This window comes from Telopea speciosissima, chromosome 1 (assembly GCF_018873765.1).
Source record: "Telopea speciosissima isolate NSW1024214 ecotype Mountain lineage chromosome 1, Tspe_v1, whole genome shotgun sequence".
In the NCBI taxonomy this organism is placed as follows: Eukaryota; Viridiplantae; Streptophyta; class Magnoliopsida; order Proteales; family Proteaceae; genus Telopea; species Telopea speciosissima.
This window is the reverse complement of record NC_057916.1, coordinates 22,461-36,804: the sequence shown is the minus strand read 5'-3', so window position 1 is coordinate 36,804 and position 14,344 is coordinate 22,461. Positions and strand designations below refer to the sequence as shown.

Below are 14,344 nucleotides of genomic sequence, written 5' to 3'. Positions count from 1 at the left end.
TCGATGGAAATATAAGGCCCAACCAACATGTGTAGCTACTATTTCTGAAGTTGGTTATTTTTCTGGTTGTTTGGTCTTGTTCCTGACCTGCGGTAGACCTAGTATGGATGCTGGTTGATTTTTTCTTTGGCTGGGATCCTTCTAAATCCTTTGTTAATTAGTATTAGAGTCGTGGGGTTGATATACTCTACTGTCCACTTATTGTTAGGTGATTGTTTGATGTAGTGTTGCACTGTTGGTGAGATTGGTGAATGATGTAGCTGAAATGAAATTGTTGCGATTGATGAGTTGCAAGACCAGTTAAGCCAGAATAAACATGACTGGGGAATAGGAGTAACTCTGTGGGAGATCGAGTAAAAGAGACTCCTGAATATTGAGATGGTTTGTTCACAGGCAACAAAGATGAACTCACAGCTATGGGGAGTGTATGAATTACTAAATTTAGTTTCATTATATGATTTGCCTTTAAAATGTTTTATAGCATTTGTTAGGTCCTTGTGTATAATATTGCTTAAATTCTTAAGTTTCAGTTGGATATATATTGTTTCACATCCTTTTTGTAAATAGAATTTGTGCTCCCCCCTCTAATCAGTAGGTCTTTCTTTCTGGTATGTGAGGTTTATCTCTCTATTTTCTCTAGAATAAGCTAATTCCAATACATAATTCTGTAAATGCTAAATTTCTGGATTCTATTGACCCTATAGAAATTTGTATAAATGCTATCTATTTCTTAAGTCCTAACTAGGTCTTGATCTGCGTTTGAAAACTTCAGCACCTAAATTTTTTTGGGGATCAATGAAGCCTAATGAAGAATTTTATTAATAAGAAAAAGGAAGAATGAAGTTTTACAACGAAGAGCCAGCAATAACACAAACAACTCATGCTGTACACTATGAAAACAAAATCTGCAAACAAAACTGTTTATAAATTCTGAGAAAATTTCCATCACTGGACTCTTCTCACAAAGGCCATAGCCCTCCATATCTTGAGACACCTTTAGACCCAAATCCCACAAATATGCAACTCGAACATTGGATGCCCATCACTTCACATCGAAATCTACAAGATGAGGTGAAAGTAGACATAAATTTGACCCTTGTCAGAATAAAAAATCTCTTTTGAGAAAGTAAACTTGATACTTTATTGTATTTCTGAAGCATGTTCGAAGCTGTTTCTTAAGTTGGAACTCATGCTTATGGACTAATTGTCAGTTTCACTACCAGACACATGTTTGACAAACTGTCAGGCCAAATAGATGGGATTTCGTATTGGTCGTGCAGATATGGAAAGAAGAATCTCTCATTATTTGTGGGATAAGTAGGAAAGATCCTGCTTTCTTATTGGCAGTTCCATGCAGCATATTTCCTCTGGCGTTTTTGAAGGAGATCAATTTTTTTTATTTGAGGGATTTTGTTATTTTAGAGACCTAACCAGAAACTACACTTCATTTAGGCTACTTAGCTGGCTTTACTCCCCTAGCATCTTGGCTGATCAAATCCTTGAATTTTTTCCTTCTTCCTCTTTTCTCTTCCTTATTTTTTAGTCATTCTATTTTGTGCTATTTTGAAGTGAAGATCGTAATCTACTCTGTTCGCATTTCCTTCTTCCTCTTTGGCTTTGGATTTATGATTTAAATCTTAGTCCTGTTCTTAGTCTGAGTTTTTCATAATTATTTTTAGAAGAGAGGGAGAGAGAGAAGAAGAAGGATCGGGACAGGGACAGGGGGAAGGTCTGGGACAGGAAGAGAGATAGGTACAGAAATAGGGAGGGGGAGGGAGAGAGGGAAAGGGAGAGGGAAAGAGTTCGGGATAAAGATAGTGGTAGGGAGACTGAGAGTGGTTGGGTGGGCAGACATCTATATGATTATCATAATGATGCATATGGTGGTCGAGATAGGTCGAAAGATTCCAGGCATTTGAAAGATGAACCGGATTACCACTACAGGAAAGGAAAAAAAGATCCAGTAAAGGTGCCCAGCATCATGGATAATGATCTGGAAAGGCGTGAAAAGAAACCACTGAGGTATACAATGTCATTTAAACATTGGATGTATCCTAGCTTACTTCAAAATTTTCTTATATGCTGCTCTCTGCTTTTAGAGATGAAGAGGTAGAAGAAGATTATGAAAATAGGGTTTCATTACAGCTAGCGGAACAAGAAGAGGAGGATGTTGACAAAATTAAGGAGGAGAGCAGGAAAATAAAGCTAGCCATACTAGAAAAATATAAACAACAGCAACAGCAGTCACAAAAGCAGGTTATACCTCATGGTCAAGCCTCAACTAAAGGTGTCGTCCACTTCCAAGCTAATTGTGTTTTCTATATTTTGATGTTTCGGAGTTTTATTTTTAGTTTATGACTGCTTTCTTTGTGGCCTTTATTCATTGTTCATACTAAACCATAAATGCTTTGGATCAAAGAGAATGGTTCTCTCAATGTCGACAAGGCAGTAGAACAGAAAGTTCCTCCAAAAGCGGTTAATTCTACATCTGTCGCTTCTGGAGCCTACATTTTCTGTACGGAAATCACCTTCACGTAATGGAACTTTGGCACATGAGAGCATTTCTGGTGCTGGGGGTTTAGGGGATGGGACTCCAAAGGTTTGTCGATGACCAATTAACAATTAGATATTTTTTAAATTTCTTGCATACGTGGGTAAGCATGATTTGCATGAATCAACCCCAAGCTTGTCTACCATGGTTCTTTTGATTCCTTATGTTAATTTCCACTGCTTCATTGTTACAATTTCACCAATTTGTGCAGAGAGAGATCAGCATGTATGTTTTGTGATGATATTTTCGGAGAGAGACCTGCTGGAGTTCGTAAAACTGTAGATGTCGTTCTATTTCTTCTCCCCCCTAATTGCCTTAAGCTCTTGCAGTCTCACATTCAAAGTGTTGGTTTTATTCTCTGTTTGCTGAACATTTAATGTAGATAATAGAAGCTGAACTAGGTTTCTGGAAAATTGTGTATAATAGAAAACTGATTTGAATAACCAAATTAAGTATATGGTTTGTCCTGCCTGAGGTAGCATGTTTAACTGAGGTCAGCATGTTCTCTCCTTTTTCTTGTAATTTGTACATGCACCACATGAGCCGTATGTTATGGGTTTTTAGTGATGGCCTGCGATTGCGGTTAGAGAAATGAGTTTTGGCATTCAAGGATGCTTTCCATAGTGATGTATTGTAATCCAGAGATTGACAGATTATTTCTTTTATATGTTATCCTCTAATTTTCTTATAAATTTGTTATTTATTGTGACTTTGTGAGATTGAAAAGGGTTTCACTGATGAACCATATCTAGAGACTTCTAGGACTTTATCTATAGTTGGTTGAACACAAAATCCATCAATAAAGCTATAGTATTTTTTAGTAACTAGCGAAAGAAAATAGGTAAAGACTTCTTAGGGAGTTGCCTAGTTGGGGAGTTTTATCGTATTAAAAAATTGAGTGCAACTCTAGATTTAGGAGTCAAATACAACAGTTAACACTTAGACAACCCAACACTTTAATATGTATAACAAATTAAAGTGGATGAAACTTAAGTGTGATTCCAAATTAACATCTGAACCATTAAACAATCCTACACTATCACATCGAGCAAATTAAACTTGATGAAACTTAATTTGATTGCAAATGAACATACTATGCTAATTTTAAAGGGAATTGCATACTTATGCTGAAGTTCTAAAAAGTTGCTTGGTATTGCAACTTATTTAAATAAAAAAAAAGATGGGTATTATAGTACGGTGATTTTGTAAATCCAAAGTAAACTCAATGTATCTAGTTCAGCTGCCCTATAAGAAAACCTCTTTGACCTGACGTAGTCTGTTGGACTTTTGGACGTAGTAAGTTGGACCTATGGAAAAGCCATGTGTACTGCCTTAAAGAAAAAATGATCAGGAATTTTACTTGAGTTCTTGCGAATGGTAACATTTACCGGGCTGATTATGAAGGCCTTTATTGTATCAACTGCGAGGAGTATAAGGTGGGACCCATCTTGAATTTTAGGAAATCTTTGTTGCTTTATCAACTCTTTTACCAATATGTGCTATGTATGAAGTGTAAGAACTCCTAGATAGACACATGCACAGGCTCTGCCAGCTGTGCCCAAGCACATGTAGAGATGAGATTCACCATTCAACCAACCAGCAATTTTTTCAAAGAACAAAAAATTTGACCCTATAGAATGTGTAATGTTGATCACACAATTATTTTTGTAGATATGACAGACATTTGTGTCTGTCATAGAATTGATTTCTTTTGAATGCATATTGTGCCGTATAGGTTTATGGCCATCATTAAGAATCTAATGGATGGGGAGGCTATAATCATATTTTCGGTGGAGGATCGTTCCCTGGTGGAAGCCAATCAATTATTGGCCCTTTCCCCTGCATTTGTACCATATGTATTGATATGTATAGGCTGTCCACATTCCCTAACTGTTAACTATTATTTCTATTTGCATATACTGTTTTTTATGTTCTTTTATTTCATTCCTAGACCTCAGGGAGGTTGACTATTAGCATAGATTGTGTGATTGAATTGAGTATAAAGAATAACCACTTTCGGCATTTGCTGGAATATGACATTACTATCTTTTAAAGACTTAATTCTTCAAAATATTCCCTTGGATAATTTGATGAAGAATCATGTTTACATTTTTTAAACACAAAATTTCCTGTATTTTGCTCTGGTTAAAAATGCAGGATGAGAAGGAATTACTTGAAAACAACTGTTGCCCCATGCACCTAAAGCCTTGCGTACGAAAGGAGGACAACTTCTTCTTTGCCTTATCAAAGTATCAAAAATCCTTGGAAGAGATTCTATGTCAAAATCCAAACTCCGTGCAGCCTTCTTTTCGTTTGAATGAGGTAGGATGATAAACTTCCCTCTTTGTTTTGACTGAATTGTTCACTTTTCCCTCTCTCTGTGTCTTCAATGAACGCTACCATGAAATATAGATAACGGTTTTCTGCAGTTGATTAGGTTAACGTTTTTTCCCGTTCCTTTATTGACTAGATTATTCTTTTTTTTGGGGGGGAGGGAGAGGGGGTGTTTGGGGGTACACCACTGTTTTGGAAGTAATCATAAATATCACAGGAATCTTAAAGAGAGAATTAAGAATATTATTTTACAAGCTGACCTTATAAGCCATACTTTTTTGCTCTAGCATACTATTTTAAAGCATACTAGGTGATTGTTTTGTTTTAAGAAGGTTGTATGGAGCAGAAAAAATAAGAATGAATCAATTTCTTTTAAGGCCAAAGTAAATGTTTCTTCAGACCATGAAACCTCCATGGGATAGAAGGTTATAGAAAATATGGAAGGTGGATAAGTTTAGGTTTTCATTTATTTATTTTTTATTATTATTGTATTTGGTGGAAGAAAATGTAATTTTGGTATGTCGGGCTCAATCTTCATGTTTGGATTTGGATTTGAAACCTCCAAGCATTTGAAAGATGAACCAAATTACCACTACAGGAAAGGAAAAAAAGATCCAGTAAAGGTGCCCAACATCATGGATGATGATCTGGAAAGACATGAAAAGAAACCACTGAGGTATACAATGTCATTTAAACATTGGATGTATCCTAGCTTACTTCAAAATTTTCATATATGTTGCTCTCTGCTTTTAGAGATGAAGAGGTAGAAGAAGATTATGAAAATAGGGTTTCATTACAACTAGCGGAACAGGAAGAGGAGGATGTTGACAGAATTATGGAGGAGAGCAGGAAAATAAAGCTAGCCATACTAGAAAAATATAAACAACAGCAACAGTAGTCACAAAAGCAGGTTGGACCTCATGGTCAAGCCTCAACTAAAGGTGTCGTCCACTTCCAAGCTAATTGTGTTTTCTATATTTTGATGTTTCAGAGTTTTATTTTTAGTTTATGACTGCTTTCTTTGTGGCCTTTATTCATTGTTCATACTAAACCATAAATGCTTTGGATCAAAGAGAATGGTTCTCTCAATGTCGACAAGGCAATAGAACAGAAAGTTCCTCCAAAAGCGATTAATTCTACATTTGTCGCTTCTGAGGGTAGGAATGATAGTCCCGAGTCTGATTTCCCCGAGCCTACATTTTCTGTATGGAAATCACCTTCACATAATGGAACTTTGGCAAATGAGAGCACTTCTGGTGCTGGGGGTTTAGGGGATGGGACTCCAAAGGTTTGTAGATGACCAATTAACAATTAGATATTTTTTAAATTTCTTGCATACGTGGGTAAGCATGATTTGCATGAATCAACCCCAAGCTTGTCTACCATGGTTCTTTTGATTCCTTATGTGACCTTGGTGGTTTATTTTTTAATTTTTTGAGCCTAGATATAATAATTGCGATTACTTTAAGATGTTAATTTCCACTGCTTCATTGTTACAATTTCAACAATTTGTGCAGAGAGAGATCAGCATGTATGTTCTGTGATGATATTTTCGGAGAGAGACCTGCTGGCGTTCGTAAAACTGTAGATGTCGTTCTATTTCTTCTCCCCTCTAATTGCCTTAAGCTCTTGCAGTCTCACATTCAGAGTGTTGGTTTTATTCTTTGTTTGCTGAACATTTAATGTAGATAACAGAAAGCTGAACTAGGTTTCTGGAAAATTGTGTATAATAGAAAACTGATTTGAATAGCCAAATTAAGTATATGGTTTGTCCTGCCTGAGGTAGCATGTTTAACTGAGGCCACTTTGGACCTGCTGATAATCCCATATGCTCTCCTTTTTCTTGTAATTTGTACATGCACCACATGAGCAGTATGTTATGGGTTTTTAGTGATGGCCTGCGATTGCGGTTAGAGAAATGTGTTTTGGCATTCATGGATGCTTTCCATAGCGATGTATTGTAATTCAGCGATTGATAGAATATTTGTTTTATATGTTATCCTCTAATTTTCTTATAAAGTTGTTATTTATTGTGACTTTGTGAGGTTGAAGAAGGTTTCACTGGTGAACCATATTTAGAGACTTCTAGGACTTTGTCTATAGTTGGTTGAATGTGATCACATCTTCATGAAGATATTGATAGAACACAAAATCCATCAATAAAGTAATAGTATTTTTAAGTAACTAGCAAAAGAAAATAGGTAAAAACCTCTTAGGGAGTTGCCTAGTTTGGGGGTGTTATCATGGTAAAAAATTTAGTGCAACTCTGGATTTAGGAGTCAAATACAACAGTTAACACTTAGACAACCCAGCACTTTAATATGAATAACAAATTAAAGTGGATGAAACTTAAATCTGATTCCAAATTAACATCTGATCACTTAAACAATCAGACACTATCACATCGAGCAAATTAAACTTGATGAAACTTCAATTTGATTGCAAATGAACATACTATGCTAATTTTAATGAGAATTGCATACTTATGCTGAACTTCTAAAATGTTACTTGGTATTGCAACTTATTTAAATAAAGAAAAGCTGGGTATCATAGTACGGTGATTTTGTAGATCCAAAGTAAACTCAATGTATCTAGTTCAGCTGCCCTATAAGAAAACCTCTTTGACCTGACGTAGTCTGTTGGACCTATGGAAAAGCCATGTGTACTGCCTTAAAGACAAAATGATCAGGAATTTTACTCGAGTTCTTGCAAATGGTAACATTTACCGGGCTGATTATGAAGGCCTTTATTGTATCAACTGCGAGGAGTATAAGGTGGTACCCATCTTGGATTTTAGGAAATCTTTGTTGCTTTATCAACTCTTTTACCAATATGTGCCATGTATGAAGTGTAAAAACTCCTAGGTAGATACATGCAGAAGCTCTGCCAGCTGTGCCCAAGCACATATAGAGATGAGATTCGCCATTCAACCAACCAGCAATTCTTTCTAAGAACAAAAAATTTGACCCCATAGAATCTGTAATGTTGATCACACAATTATTTTTGTAGAGATGACAGACATTCACAAATGTCTATCATAGAATTGATTTCTTTTGAGTACATATTGTGCCGTATAGGTTTATGGCCATCATTAAGAATATAATGGATGGGGAGGCCATAATCATATTTTCGGTGGAGGATCGTTCCTTGGTGGAAGCTAAACAATTATTGGCCATTTCCCCTGCATTTGTACCGTATGTATTGGTAAGCTTTTATGTATAGGCTGTCCTCATTGTCTAACTGTTAACTATTATTTCTATTTGTATATACTGTTATTTATGTTCTTTTATTTCATTCCTAGACCTTAGGGAGGTTGAATATTGTGTCCACTGTATGTCTTTTCTATTGGCATTGATTAGGTAATTGAATCGAGTATAAAGAATAACCACTTTCAGCATTTTCTGGAATATGACATTACTACCTTTTAAAGACTTAATTCTTCTAAATATTCCCTCGGATAATTTGATGAAGAGTCATGTTTACATTTTCTAAACATAAAATTTCGTGTATTTTGCTCTGGTTAAAAATGCAGCATGAGAAGGAATTACTTGAAAACAACTGTTGCCCCATGCACCTCAAGCCTTGCATACGAAAGGAGAACTTCTTCTTTGCCTTATCGAAGTATCAAAAATCCTTGGAAGAGATTCTAAGTCAAAATCCAAACTCCGTGCAGCCTTCTTTTCGTTTGAATGAGGTGAGGATGATAAACTTCCCCCTTTGTTTTGACTGAATTGTTCACTTTTCCCTCTTTCTGTCTTCAATGAACATTAACATGAAATATAGATAACGGTTTTCAGCAGTTGATTGGGTTAACATTTTTCCCCATTCCTTTATTGACTAGATTAATCCTTTTTTTTTGGAGGGGGGGGGGGGGGGAAGGGGATGTTTGGGGGCACACTATTGTTTTGGAAGCAATCATAAATATCACAGAAATCTTAGAGAGAGAATTAAGAATATTATTTTACAAGCTGACTTTACAAGGCATACTTTTTTGCTCTAGCATACTATTTTAAACCATAATAGGTGATTGTTTGGTTTTTAGAAGGTTGTGTGGAGCAGGAAAAATAACAATGATTTGAGGCCAAAATACATGTTTCTTCAGAGCATGAAACCTCCATGGGATAGAAGGTTACAGAAAAATATGGAAGGTGGATAAGTTTAGGTTTTCATTTATTTAATTTTTATCATTATTGTATTTGGTGGTAGAAAATGAAATTTTAGTATGTCGGGCTCAATCTTCTTATTTGGCTTTGGATTTTGGGTTTTAAATCTTAGTCCTGTACTTAGTCTGAGTTTTTCATAATTATTTTTAGAAGAGAGGGAGAGAGAGAGAAGGAGAAGGAGAAGGAGAAGGAGAAGGATCGGGACACAGACAGGGAGAGAGATAGGCACAGGAATAGGGAGGGGGCGGTGTGAAACCCGGTCAAATTTCATAATAAATTTGAACTTTTGGAATCTGTGTGATTTCAAGTTCTGGTTCAACTTTGCCCATACTAGCCTCTAAGTTGTGGGCCGTCTTGATTAAGAAATTCAGACCTATCTCATGACTCGTCTGTAAAGGCATTCCGATCAGCCAACTACCGTGGCCTTAAATGAGTCTGAGGTGTCTAGCGGAAGACAACACATAAGCTTGGCATGTTGGATTGATGGCCTGCGAAGCCTCTCTCTGTCTTAGGCCGAATCCCAGGTAAGAATTCCATTTTATATGTATGTATATTGTATTTTTAATTAATTAGTGTATTAGGGGCAGAATAGTAATTTTTACCTTGTGGGACCCCGCACCAGAGCTACCTGTATCGGGTCTGCTGGCTGGACAGGCTGCAGGACCTCCCCCTTAATTAAACTCAATGTAAGTATAATTTAAAATATATTTATATAACGTTTTGTACGACTAAATAGGGTTAGAAGGGTATTTTAGTAAAATTGACTCTGTGGGACCCAGTTCCCCAGTGGGGAATGCTGTTCCAGACAATTACCCGTGTTCGGATGACCTTTACTGTCGCATGATATCATTCTATGGCTGGAATAAGGTAATAAATACAAAAGAATCAATTTTAGAAATAATTTATGACCAAAAGACGGTTCTGCCCCTTAGTGGTTAAGTATCCTATATATGTATATATATATATATATATATATATATATATATATATAACTTCTCTTATACTATTTACAAATCACTTTACAAAGTTAGAGAAAACTGAAAATTCGTTCCAGCTTAGGAGAGAAAGAAAGAAAGAGGAAAAGAGAAGAGAAGAGGAGAGAAATTGGGGCTGCTCTTGAAAGCTTAGCTCCCTCATCCGATTTTGGACTTGAAACCTCCATTGCAAGGCTGCCATCATCCCTTCTTGCTGCTGATTTAAGGTAAGCTCTGAGAATCCTTGCTGTTTCCATCTCCTCCTCTAAATTTGATCTAATTTCAGCCTAGACTATGCCTAAATAGATTTCTGCCATTAAAGCTTTTAATCCAAGCTTAAACAGTGGAAGTTCCACCTAATTTCTTACTGTTTAGTGCTGTTTAGGTTCAGCTATGCCTGAATCTTCATGGTTGTACCTCTAATCAGCCCAGTTGCTATTTCTAATGGCAAACCATAAACCCTAAGTCAACTAATTTAGGTTTAAATTATGAAATCCCTAAATTAGGAAGCCAAATATGAAATTGGAGCCCCAAATAGACTGACCCACCTTGAATTGGTGCTAAATCATCAAATTAGGGCCTTGTATGCAAGGATCCATGCAATTGGAGCAAAACCCCCAAATCGGACGGCGGCCGGATCTTTGTTGCGAGCCCGGGGCGGTTGACCGGCTCCTGGAAGTCTGCATACGGCTCCCCCATTTTTGTGCTCTTATGACCTAGACCCCTTGGGACTTGACCTTGGACCATCCTAGAATCTATTGCATGGTGTTTGGTATGTTGTTTAGGGCTGTTTCTACTGTTTTCTAGTCGGTTTGTTGGATTGTTGGTGGGTAACTCACCTAAAATTCCTTCTATAACTAATCTATAATATTCTTGTCTCATATTTAGGACTGTCTCTTGTCTGTCTTACCGCCTATTGGAGTTTATTCACCTAGGCTAGCTACAACTACAGGTAAGGGGATTCGACCTTAATTTCCTGCGTGTTTATCACATTAATTTCAACTTTATGCTGAATGCCATGCTCATGCATCATTACCTCTATACCTGGAGCATGTAGTTTTCTAGCTTTTATTTAATGCATTAGACTGCATGTAAAATAGGTTGCACAAAGACATACTGCATTGCATTTGCATTGACTATTTATATGATGTGAATTTATGATGATGGAATTCGGTAATTTATAACTCAGATCATGCTTGCCTCATCATGTTTAGACTGCACTGGGCTAGGTTGATATTCATTACTCAGTACTGCGCCCCTTACCAACAGGGGGATAGGTGTTGGACAACCCGTGGCAGAGACCGATGTGTTAGTTCCGGGATGCCATCTTCTGTCCCATGTTAGCGGGTCCCTAATTCCGCTGTGGGAATAAACAGGCAGAGTTGGTCATTTGGGGGTCTGTCGGGGTCCGATGTGTTAGTTCCGGAACTGGCGGGTCCTCACCGTGGTAGAATGGTTTCGCTCGGGTAACCGAAGGGTTAGTTCTGGGACCGAGGTTAGCATCTACCACTAGTAGTAGTACTTATACCCCATGAGACTTAGTATCTATGCTAGGAACATGTTAGTTTAGCACATGCATCATGGATTTATTGTGTTTGTATGCTTGTACCCCCCTTACTGGGCTCAGTTGAGAGCTCACCCCTGTGGATATCCTTCTTTTTCAGGTGATTTAGTTACTTCTAATGTTGGATTTGCGGCGCTGGAGTTTGAAGTGCACGATACTTCGTGCGCACGTGATGATTGGGCAACCTCCTGATTTTGGCCTGATAGTCCAGGCTACCTCCCCGCTCTTTTATGCTTTATAAATGCTTCATATAGTTATAGAATAGTTTCTTGTATACTTTTACTCTGTAGTACCTTTGAGAACTGTATAGTTGTATCACAAGCCTTATCATTTATATAAATGAAATATCATTTAGACTTCTCTTACTAATGATGTTATCTCTATTAATTAAATTGTTTCAGCTTCGATTCTGTTCGTGAGCAATGATTGTGAATAGGGTACTGCACTTGTGATCCTTGGGGATTGGTTGGATGTCAGAGACATCCCGCCACACTTGGCCCTTAATAACCGGGCCGGGGTGTGACAGGCGGGGGAGAGGGAAAGGGAGAGGGAAAGTGTTAGGGATAAAGATAGAGGTAGGGAAACTAGGAGTGGTTGGGGGAGAGGGAAAGGGAGAGGGAAAGTGTTCGGGATAAAGATAGAGGTAGGGAGACTGAGAGTGGTTGGATGGGCAAACATCTATATGATGGTCATAATGATGGATATGGTGGTTGAGATAGGTCGAAAGATTCCAGGCATTTGAAAGAAGAACCAGATTACCACTACAGGAAAGGAAAAAAAGATCCAGTAAAGGTGCCCAGCATCATGGATTATGATCTGGAAAGGCGTGAAAAGAAACCACTGAGGTATACAATGTCATTTAACCATTGGATGTATCCTAGCTTACTTCAAATTTATCTTTTATGCTGCTCTCTGCTTTTAGAGATGAAGAGGTAGAAGAAGATTATGAAGATAGGGTTTCATTACAAATAGCGGAAGAAGAAGAGGAGGATGTTGACAGAATTAAGGAGGAGAACAGGAAAAGAAGGCAAGCCATACTAGAAAAATATAAACAACAGCAACAGCAGTCACAAAAGCAGGTTGGACCTCATGGTCAAGCCTCAACTACAGGTGTCGTCCACTTCCATGCTAATTGTGTTTTCTATATTTTGATGTTTCGGAGTTTTATTTATAGTTTATGACTGCTTTCTTTGTGGCCTTTATTCATTGTTCATACTAAACCATAAATGCTTTGGATCAGAGAATGGTTCTCTCAATGTTGACAGGGCAGCAGAACAGATACTTCCTCCAAAAGCGGTTAATTCTACTTCTGTCGCTTCTGAGGGTAGGGATGATAGTCCCGAGGCTGATTCCCCGAGTCTACATTTTCTTTATGGAAATCACCTTCACATAATGGAACTTTGGCACAGGAGAGCACTTCTGGTACTGGGGCCTTAGGGGATGGGACTCCAAAGGTTTGTAGATGACCAATTAACAATTAGATATTTTTTAAATTTCTTGCATAAGTGGGTAAGCATGATTTGCATGAATCAACCCAAAGCTTGTCTACGATGGTTCTTTTGATTACTTATGTGACCTTGGATGGTTTATTTTTTAATTTTTTGAGCCTGGATATAATAACTGCGATTACTTTAAGATGTTAATTTGCCCTGCTTAATAGTCACAGTTTCACCAATTTGTGCAGAGTGAGAGATCAGCTGATATGTTCTCCCCTCTAATTGCATTAAGCTCTTGCAGTCTCACATTCAAAGTGTTGGTTTTATTCTTTGTTTGCTGAACATTTAATATAGATAATAGAAAGCTGAACTAGGTTTCTGGAAAATCGTGTATAATAGAAAACTGATTTGAATAACCAAATTAAGTATATGGTTTGTCCTGCCTGAGGTAGCATGTTTAACTGAGACCACTTTGGACCTGCTGATAATCTCATGTTGTCTCCTTTTTCTTGTAATTTGTACATGCAGCACATGAGCAGTATGTTATGGGTTTTTAGTGATGGCATGCGATTGCAGTTAGAGAAATGTGTTTTGGTATTCATGGATGCTTTGCATAGCTATGTATTGTAATCCAGCGATTGACAGAATATTTCTTTTATATGTTTTTCTCTATTTTTCTTATAAATTTGTTATTTATTGTGACTTTGTGAGATTGAAAAAGGTTTCACTGGTGAACCATATCTTGGGAGTGCTGGGACTTTATCTATAGTTGGTTGAATGTGATCACATCTTCATGAAGATATTGATGGAACATAAAATCCATCAATAAAGCAATAGTATTTTTAAGTAACTAGCGAAAGAAAATAGGTAAAGACCTCTTAGGGAGTTGCCTAGTTTGGAAGTTTTGTCGTGTTAAAAAATTAAGTGCAACACCGGATTTAGGAGTCAAATACAACAGTTTAACACTTAGACAACCCAGCACTTTAATATGAATAACAAATTAAAGTGGATGAAACTTAAATTTGATTCCAAATTAACATCTAAACTATTAAATAATCCGACACTATCAGATCTAGCAAATTAAACTTGATGAAACTTAAATTTGATTGCAAATGAACATACTATGCTAATTTTAAAGGGAATTGCATACTTATGCCGAACTTCTAAAAAGTTGCTTGGTATTGCAACTTATTTAAATAAAAAAACGCTGGGTATTGTAGTACGGTGATTTGTAGATCAAAAGTAAACTCAAGTATCTAGTTCAGCTGCCCTATAAGAAAACCTCTTTGACCTGACATAGTCTGTTTGACCTATAGAAAATC

At 37.1% G+C, this 14,344-nt stretch overlaps 1 long non-coding RNA gene across 1 annotated transcript; it reads left to right on the top strand.

Annotated features, from left to right (window-relative positions):
• The first annotated feature begins 2,263 nt into the window (after window positions 1-2,263).
• LOC122643959 lies at window positions 2,264-12,992 on the top strand. The gene is made up of 3 exons (XR_006330201.1): window positions 2,264-2,287; window positions 5,701-5,708; window positions 12,829-12,992. It is a non-coding gene; the product is annotated as an uncharacterized LOC122643959 (long non-coding RNA).
• Window positions 12,993-14,344: the final 1,352 nt, after the last annotated feature.